Source organism: Oncorhynchus masou, unplaced genomic scaffold (genome assembly GCF_036934945.1).
Source record: "Oncorhynchus masou masou isolate Uvic2021 unplaced genomic scaffold, UVic_Omas_1.1 unplaced_scaffold_520, whole genome shotgun sequence".
In the NCBI taxonomy this organism is placed as follows: Eukaryota; Metazoa; Chordata; class Actinopteri; order Salmoniformes; family Salmonidae; genus Oncorhynchus; species Oncorhynchus masou.
Window position 1 is genome coordinate 126,818 of NW_027011606.1, and position 10,683 is coordinate 137,500.

Sequence of the window (10,683 nt, forward strand, 5' to 3'; positions counted from 1 at the left end):
GAGGGGAGACGGGGGTTAGAGGGGATAGAGGGGAGACGGGGGATAGAGGGGAGACGGGGGATAGGGGGATAGAGGGGAGACGGGGGGATAGAGGGGATAGAGGGGAGACGGGGGTTAGAGGGAGACGGGGGATAGAGGGGAGACGGGGGATAGAGGGGAGACGGGGGATAGAGGGGAGACGGGGGATAGAGGGGAGACGGGGATAGAGGGGAGACGGGGGATAGAGGGGTTAGAGGGGAGACGGGGATAGAGGGAGACGGGGGATAGAGGGGAGACGGGGATAGAGGGGAGACGGGGATAGAGGGGTTAGAGGGGAGACGGGGGATAGAGGGGAGACGGGGGATAGAGGGGTTAGAGGGGGAGACGGGGGATAGAGGGGAGGTTAGAGGGGAGAAGGGGATAGAGGGAGACGGGGGATAGAGGGGAGGTTAGAGGGGAGACGGGGATAGAGGGAGGCGGGGGATAGAGGGGTAGAGGGGAGACGGGGGATAGAGGGGATAGAGGGAGACGGGGGATAGAGGGGAGACGGGGGATAGAGGGGAGACGGGGGATAGAGGGGAGACGGGGGGATAGAGGGAGACGGGGGTTAGAGGGGAGACGGGGATAGAGGGGATAGAGGGGAGACGGGGATAGAGGGAGACGGGGGATAGAGGGGAGACGGGGATAGAGGGGAGACGGGGATAGAGGGGAGACGGGTGATAGAGGGGAGACGGGGTTAGAGGGGAGACGGGGGATAGAGGGGAGACGGGGGATAGAGGGAGACGGGGGATAGAGGGGAGACGGGGGTTAGAGGGGAGACGGGGGTTAGAGGGGAGACGGGGGGATAGAGGGGATAGAGGGAGACGGGGGGATAGAGGGGAGACGGGGGATAGAGGGGATAGAGGGGAGACGGGGGGATAGAGGGGAGACGGGGGTTAGAGGGGAGACGGGGTTAGAGGGGAGACGGGGGATAGAGGGGAGACGGGGGATAGAGGGGAGACGGGGGATAGAGGGGATAGAGGGGAGACGGGGTTAGAGGGGGAGACAGGGGATAGAGGGATAGAGGGGAGACGGGGGGTTAGAGGGGAGACGGGGGATAGAGGGGATAGAGGGGAGACGGGGGGATAGAGGGGATAGAGGGGAGACGGGGGATAGAGGGGGACGGGGGATAGAGGGGTTAGAGGGGAGACGGGGGATAGAGGGGTGACGGGGGATAGAGGGGAGACGGGGGATAGAGGGGAGACGGGGGATAGAGGGGAGACGGGGGTTAGAGGGGAGACGGGGGTTAGAGGGGAGACGGGGATAGAGGGGAGACGGGGGGATAGAGGGGAGACGGGGGATAGAGGGGAGACGGGGGATAGAGGGGATAGAGGGGAGACGGGGATAGAGGGGATAGAGGGGATAGAGGGGAGACGGGGATAGAGGGGATAGAGGGGATAGAGGGGAGACGGGGATAGAGGGGTTAGAGGGGAGACGGGGGATAGAGGGGTTAGGGGGAGACGGGGGGATAGAGGGGAGACGGGGGATAGAGGGGAGACGGGGGATAGAGGGGAGACGGGGATAGAGGGGAGACGGGGGATAGAGGGGAGACGGGGGATAGAGGGGAGACGGGGGATAGAGGGGAGACGGGGGATAGAGGGGAGACGGGGGATAGAGGGGAGACGGGGGATAGAGGGGTTAGAGGGGAGACGGGGGATAGAGGGGAGACGGGGATAGAGGGGTTAGAGGGGAGACGGGGGATAGAGGGGAGGTTAGAGGGGAGACGGGGGATAGACGGGGGATAGAGGGGGGGGATAGAGGGGAGGTTAGAGGGGAGACGGGGATAGAGGGGAGACGGGGATAGAGGGTTAGAGGGGAGGCGGGGGATAGAGGGGATAGAGGGGAGACGGGGGATAGAGGGGAGACGGGGGATAGAGGGGAGACGAGGGATAGAGGGAGACGGGGGATAGAGGGGAGACGGGGGATAGAGGGGAGACGGGGATAGAGGGGAGACGGGGGTTAGAGGGGAGACGGGGGATAGAGGGGAGACGGGGGATAGAGGGGAGACGGGGGATAGAGGGAGACGGGGGATAGAGGGGAGACGGGGGTTAGAGGGAGACGGGGGTTCGAGGGGAGACGGGGTTAGATGGGAGACGGGGTTAGAGGGGAGACGGGGTTAGAGGGGACGGGGTTAGAGGGGAGACGGGGGGTTAGAGGGGAGACGGGGGATAGAGGGGAGACGGGGATAGAGGGGAGACGGGGATAGAGGGGAGACGGGGGTTAGAGGGGAGACGGGGGTTAGAGGGGAGACGGGGGTTAGAGGGGAGACGGGGGTTAGAGGGAGACGGGGATAGAGGGGAGACGGGGGATAGAGGGGAGACGGGGGATAGAGGGGAGACGGGGGATAGAGGGGAGACGGGGGATAGAGGGGAGACGGGGGATAGAGGGGAGACGGGGGATAGAGGGAGACGGGGTTAGAGGGGGAGACGGGGTTAGAGGGGAGACGGGGTTAGAGGGGAGACGGGGGTTAGAGGGGAGACGGGGATAGAGGGGAGACGGGGGATAGAGGGGAGACGGGGATAGAGGGGAGACGGGGATAGAGGGGTGACGGGGGTTAGAGGGGAGACGGGGGTTAGAGGGGAGACGGGGTTAGAGGGGAGACGGGGGATAGAGGGGAGACGAGGATAGAGGGGAGACGAGGGATAGAGGGGAGACGAGGTTAGAGGGGAGGCGGGGGGTTAGAGGGGGGTTAGAGAAAGGGGAGACGGGGGTTTGAGGGGGAGACGGGGGTTAGAGGGGAGACGGGGTTAGAGGGGAGACGGGGGTTAGAGGGGAGACGGGGGTTAGAGGGGTTAGAGAAGTTAGAGACGAGGGTTAGAGAAGGGGGGATAGAGGGGAGACGGGGGATAGAGGGGATAGAGGGGGAGACGGGGATAGAGGGGATAGAGGGGAGACGGGGGATAGAGGGGAGACGGGGTTAGAGGGGAGACGGGGGTTAGAGGGGTTAGAGGGGAGACGGGGGATAGGGGGTTAGAGGGGAGACGGGGGATAGAGGGGAGACGGGGGATAGAGGGGAGACGCCGGGGTTAGAGGGGAGACGGGGGATAGAGGGGTGACGGGGGTTAGAGGGGAGACGGGGGTTAGAGGGGAGACGGGGGGTTAGAGGGGAGACGGGGGATAGAGGGGAGACGAGGGATAGAGGGGAGACGAGGATAGAGGGGAGACGGGGATAGAGGGGAGACGGGGATAGAGGGGAGACGGGGTTAGAGGGGAGACGGGGGATAGAGGGAGACGGGGTTAGAGGGGAGACGGGGGTTAGAGGGGAGACGGGGTTAGATGGGAGACGAGGGTTAGAGGGGAGACGGGGGTTAGAGGGGAGACGGGGGTTAGAGGGGAGACGGGGATAGAGGGGAGACGGGGATAGAGGGGAGACGGGGGATAGAGGGAGACGGGGGATAGAGGGGAGACGGGGATAGAGGGGAGACGGGGGATAGAGGGGAGACGGGGGATAGAGGGGAGACGGGGGATAGAGGGGAGACGGGGGATAGAGGGGAGACGGGGTTAGAGGGGGTTAGAGGGGAGACGGGGATAGAGGGGAGACGGGGGATAGGGGGTTAGAGGGGAGACGGGGTTAGAGGGGTTAGAGGGGAGACGGGGGTTAGAGGGAGACGGGGTTAGAGGGGGTTAGAGAGGAGACGGGGTTAGAGGGGAGACGGGGGTTAGAGGGGAGACAGGGGTTAGAGGGGAGACAGGGGTTAGAGGGGAGACGGGGGATAGAGGGGGAGACGGGGGATAGACGGGGATAGAGGGAGACGGGGGATAGAGGGGAGACGGGGATAGAGGGGAGACGGGGGGTTAGAGGGGAGACGGGGATAGAGGGGAGACGGGGGATAGAGGGGGTTAGAGGGGAGACGGGGGTTTGAGGGGAGACGGGGGTTAGAGGGGAGACGGGGGGTTAGAGGGGTTAGAGGGGAGACGGGGGGATAGAGGGGGAGACGGGGGTTAGAGGGGAGACGGGGTTGGAGGGGAGACGGGGGTTAGAGGGGAGACGGGGTTAGAGGGGAGACGGGGGTTAGAGGGGTTAGAGGGGAGACGGGGTTAGAGGGGAGACGGGGTTAGAGGGGAGACGGGGTTAGAGGGGGAGAACGGGGGTTAGAGGGGAGAAAGGGGTTAGAGGGGATAGAGGGGAGACGGGGGTTAGAGGAGAGTCGGGGTTAGAGAGGATAGAGGGGAGACGGGGTTAGAGGGGAGACGGGGTTAGAGGGGAGACGGGGTTAGAGGGGTTAGAGGGGTTAGAGGAGACGGGGATAGAGGGGTGACGGGGGTTCGAGGGGAGACGGGGGTTAGAGGGGAGACGAGGGATAGAGGGGAGACGGGGGATAGAGGGGATAGAGGGGAGACGGGGGATAGAGGGGAGACGGGGGATAGAGGGAGACGAGGGATAGAGGGGAGACGGGGGATAGAGGGGTGAGGGGATAGAGGGGAGACGAGGGATAGAGGGGAGACGGGATAGAGGGGTTAGAGGGGAGACGGGGGATAGAGGGGTGACGTGGGTTAGAGGGGAGACGGGGGATAGAGGGGAGACGAGGGATAGAGGGGAGACGAGGGATAGAGGGGAGACGGGGGATAGAGGGGTTAGAGGGGAGACGGGGATAGAGGGGTGACAGGGGTTCGAGGGGAGACGGGGTTAGAGGGGAGACGGGGGATAGAGGGGAGACGGGGGATAGAGGGGAGACGGGGTTAGAGGGGAGACGGGGGGATAGAGGGGAGACGAGGGATAGAGGGGAGACGAGGGATAGAGGGGGAGACGAGGGATAGAGGGGTTAGAGGGGAGACGGGGATAGAGGGGTGACGGGGGTTCGAGGGGAGACGGGGTTAGAGGGGAGACGAGGGATAGAGGGGAGACGAGGGATAGAGGGGAGACGGGGGGATAGAGGGGATAGAGGGGAGACGGGGGATAGAGGGGAGACGGGGGGTTAGAGGGGAGAGGGGGATAGAGGGGAGACGAGGGTTAGAGGGGAGACGAGGGTTAGAGGGGAGACGAGGGTTAGAGGGAGACGGGGGTTAGAGGGGAGACGGGGGGTTTGAGGGGAGACGGGGTTAGAGGGGAGACGGGGGTTAGAGGGGTTAGAGGGGAGACGGGGTCAGAGGGAGACGGGGGATAGAGGGGTTAGAGGGGAGACGGGGTTAGAGGGGTTAGAGGAGACGGGGGTTAGAGGGGAGACGGGGGATAGAGGGGTTAGAGGGGAGACGGGGTTAGAGGGGTTAGAGGGGAGACGGGGTTAGAGGGGAGACGGGGTTAGAGGGGTTAGAGGGAGACGGGGTTAGAGGGGTTAGAGGGGGAGACGGGGGTTAGAGGGGAGACGGGGGTTAGAGGGGAGACGGGGGATAGAGGGGAGACGGGGGATAGAGGGGAGACGGGGTTAGAGGGGAGACGGGGGATAGAGGGGAGACGGGGATAGAGGGGAGACGGGGGATAGAGGGGAGACGGGGGTTAGAGGGGAGACGGGGGATAGAGGGGATAGAGGGGAGACGGGGGTTAGAGGGGAGACGGGGGTTAGAGGGAGACGGGGATAGAGGGGAGACGGGGGATAGAGGGGAGACGAGGGATAGAGGGGAGACGAGGGATAGAGGGGAGACGGGGATAGAGGGGAGACGAGGGTTAGAGGGGAGACGAGGGTTAGAGGGGAGACGGGGGTTTGAGGGGATAGAGGGGAGACGGGGGTTAGAGGGGAGACGGGGATAGGGGTTAGAGGGAGACGGGGGATAGAGGGGAGACGGGGGATAGAGGGGAGACGGGGGTTAGAGGGGAGACGGGGTTAGAGGGGAGACGGGGTTAGAGGGGAGACGGGGGGGTTAGAGGGGGGTTAGAGGGGAGACGGGGTTAGAGGGGTTAGAGGGGAGACGGGGATAGAGGGGAGACGGGGTTAGAGGGGATAGAGGGGGAGACGGGGGATAGAGGGGAGACGGGGGATAGAGGGGAGACGAGATAGAGGGGAGACGGGGTTAGAGGGAGACGGGGGTTAGAGGGGGGTTAGAGGGGAGACGGGGTTAGAGGGGAGACGGGGGGATAGAGGGGGAGACGGGGATAGAGGGGAGACGGGGGATAGAGGGGAGACGGGGTTAGAGGGGAGACGGGGTTAGAGGGGAGACGGGGGGATAGAGGGGGTTAGAGGGGAGACGGGGATAGAGGGGATAGAGGGGAGACGGGGGATAGAGGGGAGACGGGGGATAGAGGAGACGGGGATAGAGGGGAGACGGGGGATAGAGGGGAGACGGGGGTTCGAGGGGAGACGGGGGTTAGAGGGGAGACGGGGGATAGAGGGGAGACGGGGGGATAGAGGGGAGACGGGGTTAGAGGGGATAGAGGGGAGACGGGGATAGAGGTGAGACGAGGATAGAGGGGAGACGAGGGATAGAGGGAGACGAGGGATAGAGGGAGACGAGGGTTAGAGGGGAGACGGGGGATAGGGGGGTTAGAGGGGAGACGGGGGGTTTGAGGGGATAGAGGGGAGACGGGGGTTAGAGGGGAGACGGGGGTTAGAGGGGAGACGGGGGTTAGAGGGGTTAGGGGGAGACGGGGGTTAGAGGGGAGACGGGGTTAGAGGGGAGACGGGGGGTTAGAGGGGAGACGGGGGATAGAGGGGAGACGGGGGATAGAGGGGAGACGGGGGTTAGAGGGGAGACGGGGTTAGAGGGGAGACGGGGTTAGAGGGGAGACGGGGGATAGAGGGGAGACGGGGGATAGAGGGAGACGGGGTTAGAGGGGAGACGGGGTTAGAGGGGAGAGAGGGGAGACGGGGGTTAGAGGGGGAGACGGGGGTTAGAGGGGAGACGGGGGTTAGAGGGGAGACGGGGGTTAGAGGGGAGACGGGGGTTAGAGGGGTTAGAGGGGAGACGGGGTTAGAGGGGAGACGGGGGTTAGAGGGGAGACGGGGGGATAGAGGGGAGACGGGGTTAGAGGGGAGAGACGGGGGTTAGAGGGGTTAGAGGGGAGACGGGGGTTAGAGGGGTTAGAGGGGGAGACGGGGGTTAGAGGGGGAGACGGGGTTAGAGGGGAGAGACGGGGGGTTAGAGGGGGAGACGGGGGATAGAGGGGAGACGGGGGTTAGAGGGGAGACGGGGATAGAGGGGAGACGGGGGTTAGAGGGGAGACGGGGGTTAGAGGGGAGACGGGGGTTAGAGGGGGAGACGGGGTTAGAGGGGAGACGGGGGTTAGAGGGGAGACGGGGGATAGATGGGAGACGGGGGTTAGAGGGGGAGACGGGGTTAGAGGGGAGATGGGGGGTTAGAGGGGAGACGGGGGTTAGAGGGGAGACGGGGGATAGATGGGAGACGGGGGTTAGAGGGGAGACGGGGGTTAGAGGGGATAGAGGGGAGACGGGGGATAGAGGTGAGACGAGGGATAGAGGGGAGACGAGGGATAGAGGGAGACGCAGGGATAGAGGGGAGACGAGGGTTAGAGGGACGACGGGGTTAGAGGGGGTTAGAGGGGAGACGGGGTTTGAGGGGATAGAGGGGAGACGGGGTTAGAGGGGAGACGGGGGTTAGAGGGGAGACGGGGGTTAGAGGGGAGACGGGGGATAGAGGGGAGACGGGGTTAGAGGGGAGACGGGGGTTAGAGGGGAGACGGGGTTAGAGGGGAGACGGGGGTTAGAGGGGAGACGGGGTTAGAGGGGAGACGGGGGTTAGAGGGGAGACTGTGTGTGTGTGTGTTACCTGTGGTGTGTGTGTGTGTTACCTGTGGTGTGTGTGTGTGTGTTACCTGTGGTGTGTGTGTGTGTTACCTGAGGTGTGTGTGTGTGTGTTACCTGAGGTGTGTGTGTGTGTGTGTTACCTGTGGTGTGTGTGTGTGTTACCTGTGGTGTGTGTGTGTGTTACCTGAGGTGTGTGTGTGTGTGTTACCTAAGGTGTGTGTGTGTGTGTTACCTGTGGTGTGTGTGTGTTACCTGAGGGGGTGTGTGTGTGTGTGTGTGTGTGTGTGTGTGTGTGTGTGTGTGTGTGTGTGTGTGTTGTTACCTGAGGTGTGTGTGTGTTACCTGAGGTGTGTGTGTGTGTGTTACCTGAGGTGTGTGTGTGTGTGTTACCTGAGGTGTGTGTGTGTGTGTTACCTGAGGTGTGTGTGTGTGTGTTACCTGTGGTGTGTGTGTGTGTGTGTGTTACCTGAGGTGTGTGTGTGTGTGTTACCTGTGGTGTGTGTGTGTGTTACCTGTGGTGTGTGTGTGTGTGTGTGTTACCTGTGGTGTGTGTGTGTGTGTGTTACCTGAGGTGTGTGTGTGTGTTACCTGAGGTGTGTGTGTGTGTGTTACCTGTGGTGTGTGTGTGTGTTACCTGTGAGAAGGTGAATTCACCAATTTGTAAGTCGCTCTGGATAGAGAGCGTCTGCTAAATGACTTAAATGTAAATGTAATGTGTGTGTGTGTGTTACCTGAGGTGTGTGTGTGTGTGTTACCTGAGGTGTGTGTGTGTGTGTTACCTGAGGTGTGTGTGTGTTACCTGTGGTGACAGTGCTGTTGGATGGTCCGGTAGTACTGTGTGTGTGTGTTACCTGTGGTGTGTGTGTGTGTTACCTGAGGTGTGTGTGTGTGTTGTACCTGTGGTGACAGTGCTGTTGGATGGTCCGGTAGTACTCTGTGTGTGTGTTACCTGTGGTGACAGTGCTGTTGGATGGTCCGGTAGTACTCTGTGTGTGTGTTACCTGTGGTGACAGTGCTGTTGGATGGTCCGGTAGTACTCTGTGTGTGTGTTACCTGTGGTGACAGTGCTGTTGGATGGTCCGGTAGTACTCTGTGTGTGTTACCTGTGGTGACAGTGCTGTTGGATGGTCCGGTAGTACTCTGTGTGTGTGTTACCTGTGGTGACAGTGCTGTTGGATGGTCCGGTAGTACTCTGTGTGTGTTACCTGTGGTGACAGTGCTGTTGGATGGTCCGGTAGTACTCTGTGTGTGTGTTACCTGTGGTGACAGTGCTGTTGGATGGTCCGGTAGTACTCTGTGTGTGTGTTACCTGTGGTGACAGTGCTGTTGGATGGTCCGGGTAGTACTCTGTGTGTGTGTTACCTGTGGTGACAGTGCTGTTGGATGGTCCGGTAGTACTCTGTGTGTGTGTTACCTGTGGTGACAGTGCTGTTGGATGGTCCGGTAGTACTCTGTGTGTGTGTTACCTGTGGTGACAGTGCTGTTGGATGGTCCGGTAGTACTCTGTGTGTGTGTTACCTGTGGTGACAGTGCTGTTGGATGGTCCGGTAGTACTCTGTGTGTGTGTTACCTGTGGTGACAGTGCTGTTGGATGGTCCGGTAGTACTCTGTGTGTGTGTTACCTGTGGTGACAGTGCTGTTGGATGGTCCGGTAGTACTCTGTGTGTGTGTTACCTGTGGTGACAGTGCTGTTGGATGGTCCGGTAGTACTCTGTGTGTGTGTTACCTGTGGTGACAGTGCTGTTGGATGGTCCGGTAGTACTCTGTGTGTGTGTTACCTGTGGTGACAGTGCTGTTGGATGGTCCGGTAGTACTCTGTGTGTGTGTTACCTGTGGTGACAGTGCTGTTGGATGGTCCGGTAGTACTCTGTGTGTGTGTTACCTGTGGTGACAGTGCTGTTGGATGGTCCGGTAGTACTCTGTGTGTGTGTTACCTGTGGTGACAGTGCTGTTGGATGGTCCGGTAGTACTCTGTGTGTGTGTTACCTGTGGTGACAGTGCTGTTGGATGGTCCGGTAGTACTCTGTGTGAATGTCTTGGAACGGGTCGTTCAGCAGAGGGCTGTGGGAGAGAGAGGTTATGTCCCAGGACTCAGGCCAGGGCTCCAGGTGAGCCTCGATGGCTACAGAGATACCCTTATCATGGGGCGGCACGATCTGGGCACCGTTCTCCCAATACACCTGAGAGAGGGAGACAGGGAGAGAGACAGGGAGGGGGAGAGAGACAGGGAGGGAGAGAGAGACAGGGAGGGGGAGAGAGACAGGGAGGGGGGAGAGAGAGACAGGGATGGGGAGAGAGAGTGACAGGGAGGGGGAGAGAGAGAGAGACAGGGATGGGGAGAGAGAGTGACAGGGAGAGAGAGAGAGAGAGAGACAGGGAGGGGGGAGAGAGAGAGAGACAGGGAGGGGGGAGAGAGAGACAGGGATGGGGAGAGAGAGAGTGACAGGGAGGGGGAGAGAGAGAGAGACAGGGATGGGGAGAGAGAGTGACAGGGAGAGAGAGAGAGAGACAGGGAGAGAGAGAGAGAGAGACAGGGAGGGGGAGAGAGAGAGAGAGACAGGGACGGGGAGAGAGAGAGTGACAGGGAGAGAGAGAGAGAGAGACAGGGAGGGGGAGAGAGAGAGAGACAGGGAGGGGGAGAGAGAGAGACAGGGAGGGGGAGAGAGAGAGAGACAGGGAGGGGGGAGAGAGAGAGAGACAGGGAGGGGGAGAGAGAGAGACAGGGAGGGGGGAGAGAGAGAGAGACAGGGAGGGGGGAGAGAGAGAGAGACAGGGAGGGGAGAGAGAGAGACAGGGAGGGGGAGAGAGAGAGAGAGACAGGGAGGGGGGAGAGAGAGAGAGACAGGGAGAGAGAGAGACAGGGAGAGGGGAGAGAGAGAGAGACAGGGAGGGGGGGAGAGAGAGAGACAGGGAGAGAGAGAGAGACAGGGAGGGGAGAGAGAGAGGGACAGGGAGGGGGAGAGAGAGAGAGAGACAGGGAGGGGGAGTGAGAGAGAGACAGGGAGGGGGAGAGAGAGAGAGACAGGGA

General features: G+C 61.6%; 2 pseudogenes; one reads left to right on the forward strand and one right to left on the reverse strand.

The window, feature by feature from the left end:
- Positions 1–10,683, reverse strand: part of LOC135535841 (phosphopentomutase-like) — a 35,568-nt pseudogene that overhangs the window by 20,089 nt on the left and 4,796 nt on the right.
- LOC135535834 (otolin-1-like) lies at positions 273–9,050 on the forward strand (annotated as a pseudogene).